General features: G+C 38.9%; 1 pseudogene; it reads left to right on the forward strand.

Annotated features, from left to right (window-relative positions):
• LOC101179463 overlaps positions 1–14085 on the forward strand; it is a 50741-nt pseudogene that overhangs the window by 4874 nt on the left and 31782 nt on the right.

The following is a 14085-nucleotide window of genomic DNA, read 5'->3' on the forward strand; positions in this document are numbered from 1 at the left end:
AATTATGATTTTCTTATAGGTTTTTTAAAAAAATAATTTATTTTGAAACAGTTTCAGACTTACAGAAGAATTGCCAGAATAGTACAAAGAATTCCAGTAGTCCCTTTAGCCGGATATCCCGACTGTTAACACTGTACCTCATTTGCTTCATTGTTCAGTCTTCTGGGTGGGTGTCCATTATCATTAGTCTTTGAATCTTTTGAGAGCTAGAGGTTGTCTAGTCACCCCTAAACACTCCAGAGGGTACTTCCTCAAAACGAGGTCACTCTCCTACCAGCATACAACCCTCTGAATCAGGAATCAATACTGTCCAATCCATATCCATCCATGCAGATTTTACCAGGTGGTCAACAGTGTCACTCTTTCCCTTTCTGGTTCACAGTCCTATCTAGGATTATGGTTTTGGTCTCCTGCAATCTAGACTAAGTTCGTTAGTCTTTCATACCCTTGAAATTTTTAAAGGGTACAGACATTACATTCTGTATGATGACTATCATCTTGAGTCTTAAGGATGTTTCCTCATGACCAGATGCTTGCATTCTTGGTAGGAATACATGAGGAGGCACATGATGCTAACCTGTCCCGTCACTGGTAGTGTTAACAGTGGTCATGTGGTCATCAGGATTTACCTCAAATCTATTGTAGGATTAAAGCCCATTTTAAAAAAGCTTTTTTTATGTTTTTTTTTTTTGTTGTTTAGGCTGGGTGCGATGGCTCCCGCCTGTAATCCCAGCACTTTGGGAGGCTGAGGTGGTAGGATGGCTTGAGCCAAGAGTTCAAGACCAGCACTGGCAACATAAAAATTATCTAAGAGTAGTGGTGGTACATGGCTGTAGTCCCAGCTCCTTGGGAGGCTGAGGTGGGAGGACCGCTTGAGCCAGGGGAAGTCGAGCTGCTGCACTCCAGCCTGGGTGACAGAGCAAAGACGCTGTCACAAAAAAGAAAAATAAAAAGATAAAAACATACGTAATAATTTTTTTCCAAATTTTTGTCTCTTTAATCTTTTTTTCCTGGCTTATTTTTCCTTCATATAAAACTCATTTTAATTAAAATCTTTCATTTGGGTTTTTATTTTAAAAAAAAAAAAACATATAGTGACTTTCTTCATGTGCCCCAAACTTCATAAAAAAAAAATCCAAAGGTATTTCAAGCATAGCTTGGCCAAGCTGTGCCTGTATTTTTCTTTTGCTAAGATCATGCCATGGACTTGAGGGGTAATAACACTGCAATAATGGCCTAAGTATTTATTGGGGGTTATAATTTTTTTTTTTTCTGAGACGGAGTTTCACTCTTGTTGCCCAAGCTGGAGTGCAATGGCGCCATCTCAGCTCACTGCAACCTCTGCCTCCTGGGTTCAAGCTATTCTCCTGCCTGAGCCTCCTGAGTAGCTGGGATTACGGGCATGTGCCACCACACCTGGCTAATTTTGTATTTTTAGTAGAGACGGGGTTTCTCCATGTTGGTCAGGCTGGTCTTGAACTCCTGACCTCAGGTGATCTGCCCGCCTCTGCCTCCCAAAGTGCTGGGATCACAGGCATGAGCCACTGTGTCCGGCCAGGGATTATCATTTAAGATCATAATATATTGGCAATATCTTAAAGCTCTTGACAAGTTGAATTCGATCACACATCAGCAGAAACAACTTCATTCATAATTGTGTTTTCTTATGTTTTATTCAGTACTGAAAACTACAACATAAAAGAAAATCTTTTTCTTTTCTTGAAACAGGGTCTCACTCTGTTGCCGAGGCTGGAGTTCAGTGGCACAGTCACAGCTCACTGCAGCCACAAACTCCCTGGCTCAGGTGATCCTCCCACCTCAGCTTCCTGGGTGTCTAGGACAATAGGCACTCACCACCAAAATACTTAACATACAAAAAATGTAAAATATAGGAAATGGTTAGGGCGTGATAACTTGAGCCTGTAATCCCAGCACTTTGGGAGGCTGAGGTAGACAAATTGCTTGCGCCCAGGAATTTAAGACCAGCCATGGCAACATAGTGAGATCTCATCTCTGCGAAAAACTAAAAAATTAGCTGGGCATTGTGGCGCACACCTGTGGTCCCAGCTACTTGAGAGGCTGAGGTGGGAGGATCACTTGAGCTAGGGAAGTCGAGGCTGCAGTGAGCTGTGATCACGCCACTGCACTCCAGCCTGGGCGACAGAGCAAGACTGTCTCAAAAACAAAAACAAAAAACCCAAAACCAAAAAACAACAAAAAACAAATGATGGGTTAAGTAGTTGAACGAGGTTTTGTAATCAAACAAAATACCCTAATAACAAACCTATTTGCAGAGGGTGGAGTTGGTGGGTTGCAGTGAAGCAAGTTGTTTTTTAGTTGAATTTAAGCAATATCAGTAACATTTGTATATTTGTATATGGTGAAGACTTCAAACCAGATAGAAAAGGTATAAGTAAATCTCTCCCTTCCTTTACCCTCCAATTCCTACTCTCTCCGTCTAACAGTATAAGCATGATTTTTTCTTATTTATCCTTCCAGAAAAATATTTGTACCTACAAGATATGTATATCATATTCTTGGGAAAAAGTGGAATCTTGCCACACATACTTTTCACCTTTCTTTTTCACTTAATGCTATTTCATAGAGATACTGTCACTTATAGATGCACATCATTTTTTTTAATGGTTGCATATTATTTGCATGGATTACCATAGTTTATTTTCATTGTGATGGGCATATTTGGTTGTTTCTAGGTTTTTAAATTTACAGACAAAGCTACAGTGACTCTCATTATATATACTTTTGTGTACCTTTGCAGATGGAAATATGATCAGGACAAAAGGGACAAAATGAAATGAAGTATGGGGTGAATTTAGGGTTACAGAAAAGTAGTAGCAAAGAGATGCTATTATTGGTGAATAGCAGCAAGCTAAAATTATTTCCTCCTAGTCTCTTTTAAATGAGGTAGAATATTAGGAAATGAAAATAAGAAGGCCGGGTGCGGTGGCTCACACCTGTAATCCCAGCACTTAGGGAGGCTGAGGGAGGCCGAGGCGGGTGGATCACCTGAGGTCAGGAGTTCGAGACCAACCTGGCCAACATGGCGAGGCTCCATTTCTACTAAAAATAAAAAAATTAGCCGGGTGTGGCTCATGTCTGTAATCCCAGCTACTCAGAATGCTGAAGCAGGAGAATCGCTTGAACCTAGGAGGTGGAGGCTGCAGTGAGCTGAGATCGTGTCACTGCACTCCTGCCTGGGTGACAGAGTGAGACTCCATCTCAAAACAAAAACAAAACGCAAAAAAGAAAATTAAAAAATGTCAAAGTAGATTATATAATTCCATGAAGTTAAAAGTAAAGAAATGGAGAAAGTACATGCAGAATCGTTTTTCCATTGGTTTCAGGATTATAACCAGCAAAAACTCAACTAACATTTGGTCATACGATTTTATATTCCTGTTTTAGGAAAACAAAACTGTCAAGTGGGCTTCTAGGTGAGATTAGATTTTGGAGTCTGTGCCTCATACTAATATTCAGTGGTTTAGGTAAGCACTTCATGAAGTAAAAAGTAAGTAGTTTTGAGGTAGAAATTTAAATATATATATTTAAATTAACATATTTTGTTATCACAGATGATCTTGGGTAACATCTTTTTCCTTCTCTGTGACTGTAGTTTCCTCTCTCCTCTTCTCCCTTCCACTCTCCGCATACACAATGAAAAAAAGATAACTGTGTTTTGAATATGTTAATGTTTATGCTGAAGGGAAAGAGCAATCCGAAATGGAGATACTACGTCTGCATGGAATGAATATTGGGGTGGGGAGTCAGCGAGATATGACTGTGGAAGTTGACACTGTGCAAGAGATGAAAAATAAAATGGAATGGAAGCTTTTGTTTGTGGGTTCAAAAAGTTTAGGCACAGTAGAGAGTTAGGAAAAATAGTAACCAGCTGTAGTAACCAACTGGGGTAGAGGAAGGTAGGGATGTCATAAAAATCTGGGAAGGGATGAGAAAAGGGTGAAAGGATTTCATATGACAAACCCACAACTTCAAGTGGCTGTGTCATCAAGGCAGGTCATATAGAGGAGAGGATCGTATGGAGATAATGTCTGCCAGTGAAGGACCATTTACTCTTTTTAGTCCCTATCGTGATGCTATGGTAGGCTCTGAGCTCAACAGTGAATAAGGCAGAGGACATGCTAGTGGACCCGGAGTGAAAGGACTTGATTCCTCAGGAATCTTCAACAGGATGAAACCACAGAGTTAGAAGCCTGTGGCTATGGAAAGTAGTTTCACATGGGATGGACTCATTGAGGGATGAACCAACTGAGAACATAACTAATGACTAGGGCCGTGATAAAGTGCTGAGAGTGGGAGTAGGATGTGAAGTTAGTAACTTAGGAGACTGAACAGAGAAGCTGGTCAAAAAGAAATGAATTTGTCTATATTGTATTTTATTCCTTGTTGTCTTTATATCCTGTAATAAAGCAATCATGGGTCAAAGGGGATTACAAAAGTAAAAATGAAAGTAAGGGCCCAGTATGGTGGCTCGCACCTGTAATCCCAGGGCTTTGGGAGGCTGAAGTGGGAGGATCACTTAAGGGTGGTAGTTCAAGACCAGCCTGGGCAACATGGAGAGACCCTGTCTCTGAAATAAAAATTAAAAATTAAAAAAGTGAAAGTAAGGAATGGTGTGATACTAGGAGTATGGTCTTCTGGCATGATGATTCTCCTTATACTCCCATTGACTTTAAAATGAAAATACCCTTCCTCTCCTTTCTTTGTTCCTGTTATTCTTCCTTCTCCTCCTCCTCCTTGTCCTCTTGCTTCTTCCTATGGTAACTTTTCCTGAGAGGCTTCTGTTTGGGCAACAGTTCCAATCCCATTTTGTCACCCCCCAGAAGTCTCCTCAGATACAGTTTATTTAAATGGTTTCTCCAAAGGGGTTGTGAAAGTGAAGGACCTCTAGATAGATTATGAGGGCTAATTTCTAGTAGTAGTAATGTAACAACAAATGTACTGTATTTTAGTTTCTGTCTTGACTTAATTTATTTACAACATTTAACAGACGTTTAGATGTCAGTAGCCTTATTGGCATCTCGCTAAAACAGTGCTGGACTTTTCATAGATTCTGGTGAAACTTTTTTGGGTGTGTATGGGTTTGGCTGGGGAGATGGGGTGGCAGAAGGCATTGGCTTTGCTTTGGGGATAGTTTTTAAGTTTTAGTTTTAGAAACAGGAAGAGCTGGTAGATAAGTGGTTCTTGGGATCTTTGCCCTGAAGCTCACAGAGTAATAAAGACTAGGGCCTTGATCCATTGGCTAAGAAGCCAGTCAGCCAGTAGTTCAACCTGTGTCTCCTGAACTTAGGTTGTCGGTTCCATGCTCCCAAACTAAGTTTGTGTTACAGATCTTATTTACTTCTTATTTCTCTTTGAGAAGGTACTCTTAAAGTTTTCTAAAAATAACCTTAAGAATAGTGTTGCTTCTATTACTTTATTTGTAATACTCTTTTGTAACATAACTTTAAGTTCACTTAATATATTGATGCATTCAGTCATTGATCTAAATTTGACGTTAGAAAACTGATTTACATAATGATAATTTGAGTGTCTTTCTTTTATATGTACATGCATTTTTTTTTCAGTGCTCAATCAGGAAGTTTTGAGATTTAACTTCTCTTTTTTTCTTTCTTAAATTTTCTGGTATTGTGAATTCCTTTGTTATTATTTTCTTATCTGGAACGGTGGCTATCATCATATTAAGGATTCTCCATAAAGATATTATCAGATATAATAAGATGAATTCTCCCATAAGTAAAAATGCATATGTTTGATTCAACAAATACTTAAGTGCCTATTCTGCCCAGTTTTCATCAATGTTATATTTCTACTTAAAGTATTGCACCTTGAATACAACACATTTTTTATGCCTAGTGATTTTGTATGTTATACCAAATCAGAAAGTACAGAGTTGTGTAAATTTTTTTAAAAGAACAGGGAGGTTTATTAAGAGTTGTTTGTTATCAACTTTTTGGTTATATCCTTTTTTATGTGTTTCTGAACTCAAAATGTCATTATTAAAGATTTTCATTGATTAGAAGTATGAGATAACAATATGAAACATTGCAAAATACTATAATTTAGGTTATACTGTTTATACTGTTTTGACTCTTGTGACCACTTGTGTATTGGTCAATTTTTAATTGCTGTAACATTGGTCAAGTTCCTTATGTAGGTTAAATCATTTTGCTTTCTTCATGAAAAGTAAATCAGTTGTGTGTTTTATGTAATTAACACACTCCCTTGGATGCAAAACTTTGAGTAAGGGAGTGATTCATTTGTGTGGCAGGATCATGTACCTTCCAGACACCTGCTGAATTCATAATGAGCCATTGGTTTCCAGTTAGTCTGCCTTTAAAGGAAAATTCTGTTTCAACTAACTTCCAGAGCTCTTGTAACTTTCTGTCATAGTAACTTGTATGTTTGTTAGAGACTTTCTTATGTGTGGGAGGATGCCCAGCAGGAGTTTGGCTGGAAGATGATTCATGCAGTTGTTTTCAGGCCCCCAAAGAACGCAATGTTGCTGTCAGCCTTCCTGGGTCAAGGAACACAAATTTTGTTTGTTACCTTTATTACTTTAAATGAGTACACTCAGATATGCCTTAAACATTCATAGTAAGCTGCTGGCATATGTTAAACTTTGATTCCTTTGTACAAAGGGACTTGGAAAATTATACCCTAAAGTTAATGGAAATCTGTGTTTTATAGTATTTACATTTGTCTTCTCAAATTAAGGATATTAGTCTAAGTATCTTCCTATATCAAGCACCTTCCATAGCTTCTTTAGTTCTGAATAGTTTACTGTACACTCCAATATGTATATTCCTTGCTTTGCAAAATAAATGCATTGTTAAAATCAGTACGTGAGTAGAATCATATTTTAAGTGGGCTAAGGGAGTTCATAATTTAAAAGCTAACATTTTGAAATGCTACAGCAAGCCTAAGTGCTGGTCTTTAAGTGTATAAATGGAATGGCATCTGTAGTGGGCTCACAATGGCTGATGAACCCTAGTGCCTTCATTTATAAACTAAAAATGGAGCTTGTCAGTTTTTGATAGCCAGAGTAGTGATTTTCGTAAACAAAGCTGCTGTAAAAAATGGCTCATTAGATGTTTCAGATGTCAATGATAATTTCAAAAATCAGCTTTTAGGGTTATATTTTCCTGAGACCAGTTCTCACTTTGATTTTTTTTCATTCCTCAGCTTGAATAAAAGGAAACAGAAGGAAATTTCTTTGGGAAAAAAAGAAGTGCTGTTTTTGGAGTGACTACCGAAGTGTGGGAAAGGGGAAGATATTCTGTGTAATTTTGATTTAGACAGTGAAATTGAGGCTAATTCAACTTATGAAAACTTACTTCCACTTACCTTGAATGGAAAATCAGACTTTTTCATTAAGAAAAAGTGTCAAGTACTTAGCTAAGCAAGTAACATTTGCTTGGAGCATCCCTTGCTTGTAGTACTCCCATTAGATAATTTCCTTGTGTGCTGTTTCATATAATGTCTTAATAAGGTTGTGCTTAATTTCTTATAAAGTCCTATGTACTTTGAGACTATTATTGTTGCTGGTTTTCTATTTCATTTTTGTGCCTTTAGGTCTGGCCTGCCTTGGTTTTCCTTCTGCCAATGGAGGAGGTTTAATGACCTGTGCCATTGTGTTATGGGTCCTTCTGGGAACCCCTACCAGATATGTGTCTGCTGTAATGTATAAGAGTAAGCATTACAACTGTTACTATTCCAGGAAGTTGCTGTGTGCAATGTAGAAATTAAAAGGCTGTGAAGTAAAAAATAAAAAAAATTTCATGGGGGAATTTTAGCCGACTTATGAAAATGTAATTGTGCCTTGATTACTTTAAAGTGTTTGTAAAGTGGACTAAATCAAGTTGCTAAAGTAACTATTCTGTTTTTTACTTCCTCAGCATTTAGAGGTGTTAAGTGGAAGACAAATGCCTTGCTGACAACACTATTATGTCCGGGGTTAGTATCTCACGTTCTCTTCCCTATGCAATTATATGCTTCCTTATACTTCATCTTGGAAAAAAAAAATCATTGTATACTATAACAAAAAGTAGGAAGGACATGAATGACCATTGTGCTTTGTGTAGTCGCAGCATTCCCTTTCTGTTGTATCTACATTCTTTTTATTTTTTTTGTACGTCTTAAGCTTTAATACAAAGAGATGGTGATGGTGGTGCAGTATTCAATTTTTTTTTTTTTTTTGAGACAGGGTCTCACTCTGTCACCCAGGCTGGAGTGCAGTGGCACAATCTCGGTTCACTGCAACCTCTGCCTCCCAGTCTCAAGTGGTCCTCCCACCTCAGCCTCCCTAGTAGCTGGGACTACAGGTGCACACCACCATGCCCAACTAACTTTTGTATTTTTAGTAGAGATGCGGTTTCACCATGTTGGCCAGGCTGATCTCGAACTCCTGACCTCAGGTGATTCACCTGCCTCAGCCTCCCAAAGTGCTGGGATTTACAGACATGAGCCACCACTCCCGGCCAGTATTCAATCTTGATCTTTGTTTTTGAAGCAGATTTCATAAATGTTTATCTCAGTTATACATTTTGCATTCCGTCATGCTAGAGTTGCAATTTATGCACGACATTTTGTTATTCTTGTTGCTGCCTTCAGTGATTATTTCTTCCTGTCTCACCTAGTTACTGCAGCGTCGTTAGTGACTGCAGTTTCAAGGTACAGTCATAGTCAAAGTGAGGGTAGGAGTGATGCTGTGCAGTGGCTGTGAGAGTAGCTTATCTAGTGTCGTAATTATATAGATGCAGAATCTGTAGCCAAACTACGAACTAAAGAGCAACTTGTTCTGGGTCTCACTTGAAGTCAGTAAAAGGGCCAGGCTGTATATAACTCAGTGTCCCCTCTCCTGCATCCTATCCATTCCTCTTCCTGCAATACTTCACTGATAAAGTGCTGAATTGCTTAGGGTTTTGTCTCCAAATTCCTTGATATGTTTTTGTCGTAGTCAGCTTGGATTGCCGTAACAAAACACCATAGACGGAGTGGCTTAAAAACAGGATGCTAGCATAGTTGGCTTCTGGTCAGAGCTCTCTTCTGGCTTGCAGATGGTTGCCTTTATCCCTGTGTCCTCACATGGCAGGGTGGGGAGAGAGAGAGAGAGAGAGAGAGAGAGAGAAGAGAGATAGAGATAGAGATAGAGCTGTCTCTACTTGTAAGGGCACTATCCCATCATACGGACCTACTTAGGTCTGAAAAGCCCCATCTCCAAGTATAATCACATTGGAGGTTAGGGCTTCAACATATGAATTTGTGGGGGGCGGGGGTTGGATGTGCACAATTCATTCCATAGCATGTTTCATTCATTCATAGAAAAAAAAATTGTCTCCTTGATGTGTTCTGAAGGACAGTCTTTTTGTTTTGTTTTTAAGGAAGTAGTAATGAATTATATCTTAATTGTTATGTGGTACTTAACTTACTATTTGTGACAAAATTTCCACGTCCTTAATGATGGAAGTGTATCATAATAGGAAAAGAGGTCCTACACTAAAAATTTTACAGAGTAAATTCAGTTACATGGACATGATACTGATTAGTGATAAAATGAGGGTTGATGAATTCATAATGCTCTGTAACTGAGTATAATGCCATCAATGATGCAATTCAGTGATATATTCAGTAGACTGATAATATTTATCTACATGTGGCTTATTTATCCCTAAACTTCATGGAAATAAATAAGATCATTGAAAGATGAGTAAGCATATGTACAGAAAGAAAAAAACAGGTCATTGATAGAATTGAATATTACAAAATTGCACATTAAATACATGTACTTCAGAATTTTTTTTTTTTTTTGAGACAGGGTCTCACTGTCACCCAGGCTGAAGAACAGTGGCCCAACCATGGCTCATTGCAGCCTCGACCTCCTGGGCTCAAGCGGGTCCTCCCATCTCAACCTTCCAAGTAGCTGAGACTACAGGTGTGCACCACCATGCCTGGCTAATTTTTTAAGTTTTTGTAGAGAAAGTGTCTTGCAGTGTTGTCCAGGCTGGTCTTCAACTCCTGGCCTCAAGTGCTCCTCCTGCCTTGGCCTTCGAAAATATTGGGATTACAGACATGACACCACCATGCCTGGCCAGAATTTTTTTTTTTTTTTGAGACGGAGTCTCGCTCTGTCACCCAGGCTGGAGTGCAGTGGCACAATCTCGGCTCACTGCAAGCTCCACCTCCCGGGTTCACGCCATTCTCCTGCCTCAGCCTCCCAAGTAGCTGGGACTACAGGCACCCACCACCACGCCCAGCTATTTTTTTTTGTATTTTCAGTAGAGACGGGGTTTCACCGTGTTAGCCAGGATAGTCTCGATCTCCTGACCTCGTGATCCACCTGCCGCAGCCTCTCAAAGTGCTGGGATTACAGGCGTGAGCCACCGCACCTGGCCTTTTTTTTAAATTATACTTTTGACTTACTTAAAATGAGCCTAATGCACCCACCACCCCCAATCTTATAGAGCCATCTGCTTTTTCTATAACTTTTCAAGGGAATTAGAATGGGTGGTCTTTCCTGAGGTGATTTTTTTTTTTTTGAGACGGAGTCTTGCTCTGTTGCCCAGGCTGGAGTGCAATGGCGCAATCTCGGCTCACTGCAGCCTCCGCCTCCCAGGTTCAAGTGATTCTTCTGCCTCAGCCTCCCGAGTAGCTGGGATTACAGGCGTGTGCCACCACGCCTGGCTAATTTTTGTGTTTTTAGTAGAGGCGGGGTTTTGCCATGTTGGCCAGGCTGGTCTTGAACTCCTGACCTCAGGTGATCCACCCACCTCGGCCTCCCAAAGTGCTGGGATTACAGGCGTGAGCCACTGCGCCCGGCCGAGGTGAACTTTTTAATATATTTATGTAAGTAACTGATGTCCTTGACATTTTTTCAAACGTTTATTGCTTCAAGTTCAAGACTCAGATGAATCCATAACTGAATACGTTTGACAACAAAAGTGCCATTGTGCAAAAGTCATTATACTGGATTGTAATACAAAGAATAACACATGCAAGAATCAATCAGTAAACCATCTACTACTCTCTGCATTATTTACTCAACATCCTTATTGTGGGTTTTGCAGTTTTGTTTTGTTTTTATTTTTACTATATTTAAAGCACAATGCAAGGCATTGTGGAGGAAAGAAGTACAAATTGCTCCTGAAACTTTGCTTTCAAATAATTTATAATCTAGTGGGTTGTTGGGGCAGGAACAGGAGATAAGACATGTAAAATAGTGATAATTCTATTTCATACTAATTAGGAAGAGTTATCAGACAGTATGTTTAAAATGATGTAGAGTTTCAGGGGAGGAAAAGGTAATTTCCACTTTGGGGCTCCTGGGAAGGCTTTGTGGAGGTAATGATGCTTAATTTATGATTTGAAAGATACTTAGAACTTGGCTGCTTCTGTGCTTGATTCTATTCCCTTCCATTTCTTTCACAGTCTTGTTCAATTCATTACTGCTCCTTTCTTGCGTATCTACTTTATCTCTCCACTGAGGCCCCTTTTTTCTGCTTATAAATATATTCGGCTCTTCCCTTTCTACCCCTTGGGCCCACCACTTAACGCTTTTTAGAAATTTTTTTGTAAATTTAAAAATGATTATATATTTTATTCCTGAGATAATGTTGCAGTTATCACATAATGCAAAGAACCACACGCAGACATGCTATTTAAATATATATTTATTTCAAAAATTCATTCTTTTTGGTGTACAATGCTTTGAGTTTTGACAAATACATAGAGTCGTGGAAGCACTACCACAATCCAGATGCTGAAAGATTCCATCAGTCTAAAACTTCCCTTGTGCTATCCCTTTGTAGTCAACCCCTTCCCCGACCTGAAACCCTGGCAGCTATGAATCTGTTCTCGACCCCTGGAGTTTTGCCTTTTTTAGTATGTCATATGAATAAGCCATAGAGTGAGTCAAATAGAACCCTTTGGATCTGGTTTATTTCACTTCTTACTTTTTATTACTGAGTAGTATTCCATTGTATGGGATGTGCCACAGTTTATGTATTCACCAGATGAAGAACATTTAGGTTATTTCCAGTTTTTGATGGTTATGAATAAATGTTGCCATAACTGCTGTAAAACATTCATAGAACAGGTTGTTACGTGAACATAAGTTTTCATTTCTCTTGGGTAAATACTTAGGAGTGGAGTTGCTAGGTCATATGAAAAGTATGTTTGACTTTATAAGAAACTGCCTAGGCCGAGCGTGGTGGCTCATGCCTGTAATCCCAGCACTTCGGGAGGCCGAGGCGGGTGGATCACCTGAGGTCAGGAGTTCGAGACCAGCCTGGCCAACATGGTGAAACCCTGTCTCTACTAAAAATACAAAAACTAGCTGGGTGTGATGACTCATGCCTGTAATCCCAGCTACTCTCAGGAGGCTGTGGCAGGAGAATCGCTTGAATCCAAGAGGCAGAGGTTGCAGTGAACTGAGATCGTGCCACTGCACTCCAGCCTGGGTGATAAGAGCAAAACTCCATCTAAAAAACAGAAAGAAAGAAAGAAAGAAAGAAACAAACTGTCCAATTGTTTTTCAAAGTGGTTGTTACCATTTTACATTTCTACCAGCAATGTATGAGAATGCTAGTTTGTTCACATCATTGTCAGCACTTGGTATTGTCAGTTTTCTTTTTCTTTTACTCATTCGAATAGGTGTGTACTGGTATTTCATTGTGGTTTGAATTTGTATTTCTGTAATGACTAATGATGCTTAACATCTTTGCATGTTTTTATTTGCTATCCATGTCTCTTTGGTGAAGTGTCTGTTCAGATCTTTTGCTTGTTTTTTAATTGGGTAGTTTTTTTTCTTATTGAGTTTTGAGAGTTCTTTATATATTCTAGACGGAAGTCCTTTGTGAGATATGTGATTTGTGAATATTTTCTCAGTGCTTATCTTCTTAATATCTTAACAGGGTCTTTTGCAGAATGAAAGGATTTAATTTGTATGAGTCCTATTTATCAATTTTTTTCATTTATGGATATGCTTTTTGTATTGTATTTAAGAACGCTGCCTAATCCAAGATCACGAAATTTTCTTCTATGTTTTCTTGTAAAAGATGCATAGTTTTATGTTTTATGTCTAGGCCTCTGATCCATTTTGACTTAATTTTTGGATATATGTGAGTTGTGGCTCAAAGTTTTTTTTAATTTTGTTTATGGGTGCCCTGTGGTTTCAGTACTAATTGTAGAAAAGACCGTTCTTTTTCCATTGAATTACCTTGGCAACATTGTCAAAATCAATTGCCCATGTATGTTTGGCCAGTTTCTGGACTCTGTTCTGTTACATTGATCTATGTGTCTATCAGCTCACAAATACCAGACTGTCTTGATTGCTGAATTTTTTTTTTTTGAGACAGAGTCTCACTCTGTCACCCAGGCTGGAGTGCAGTGCCATGATCTCAGCTCACTGCAACCTCCACCTCCTGGATTCAAGTGATTCTCCTGCCTCAGCCTCCCGAGTAGCTGGGATTACAGGTGCCCACTACTACACGTGGCTAATTTTTGTATTTTTAGCAGAGACGAGGTTTCACCATGTTATCCAAGCTGGTCTCAAACTCCTGACCTCAAGTGATCCACCCGCTTCGGCCTCCCAAAGTGCTGGGATTACAGGTGTGAGCCACTGCGCCCAGACTAATTACTAAATTTTTGTAACAAAATTTGAAATTAGATGGTGTGAGTCCTCTAACTTTGTTGATTTTTCTTTAAGATTGTTTTGGCTATTCTTGTTTATTTTCCTTTCCATATAAATTTTAGCGTCAGCTTATTAATATGTACAAAAAAGTTCTGCTGGGATTTTGATTATGATTGCATTCAATCTATAGATCAATTTGTGGACTATTGATAGCTTCATAATATGAAGCCTTCCAATCAATGAGTACAGTATTTCTCTCCATTTATTTAGGTCCTCTTTAGCGTCTTTCATCAGCGTTTTGTAGCTCCAGCATGTATTTTGTTAGATTTATACCTACATATTTTTTTCTTCGTTTTCATTCTTTTCTTTTTTTGGTGCTATAAGTGTATTTTACAAAATGAATTCCAGTTATTCAT

This window comes from Nomascus leucogenys, chromosome X (assembly GCF_006542625.1).
Source record: "Nomascus leucogenys isolate Asia chromosome X, Asia_NLE_v1, whole genome shotgun sequence".
NCBI lineage: Eukaryota > Metazoa > Chordata > Mammalia > Primates > Hylobatidae > Nomascus > Nomascus leucogenys.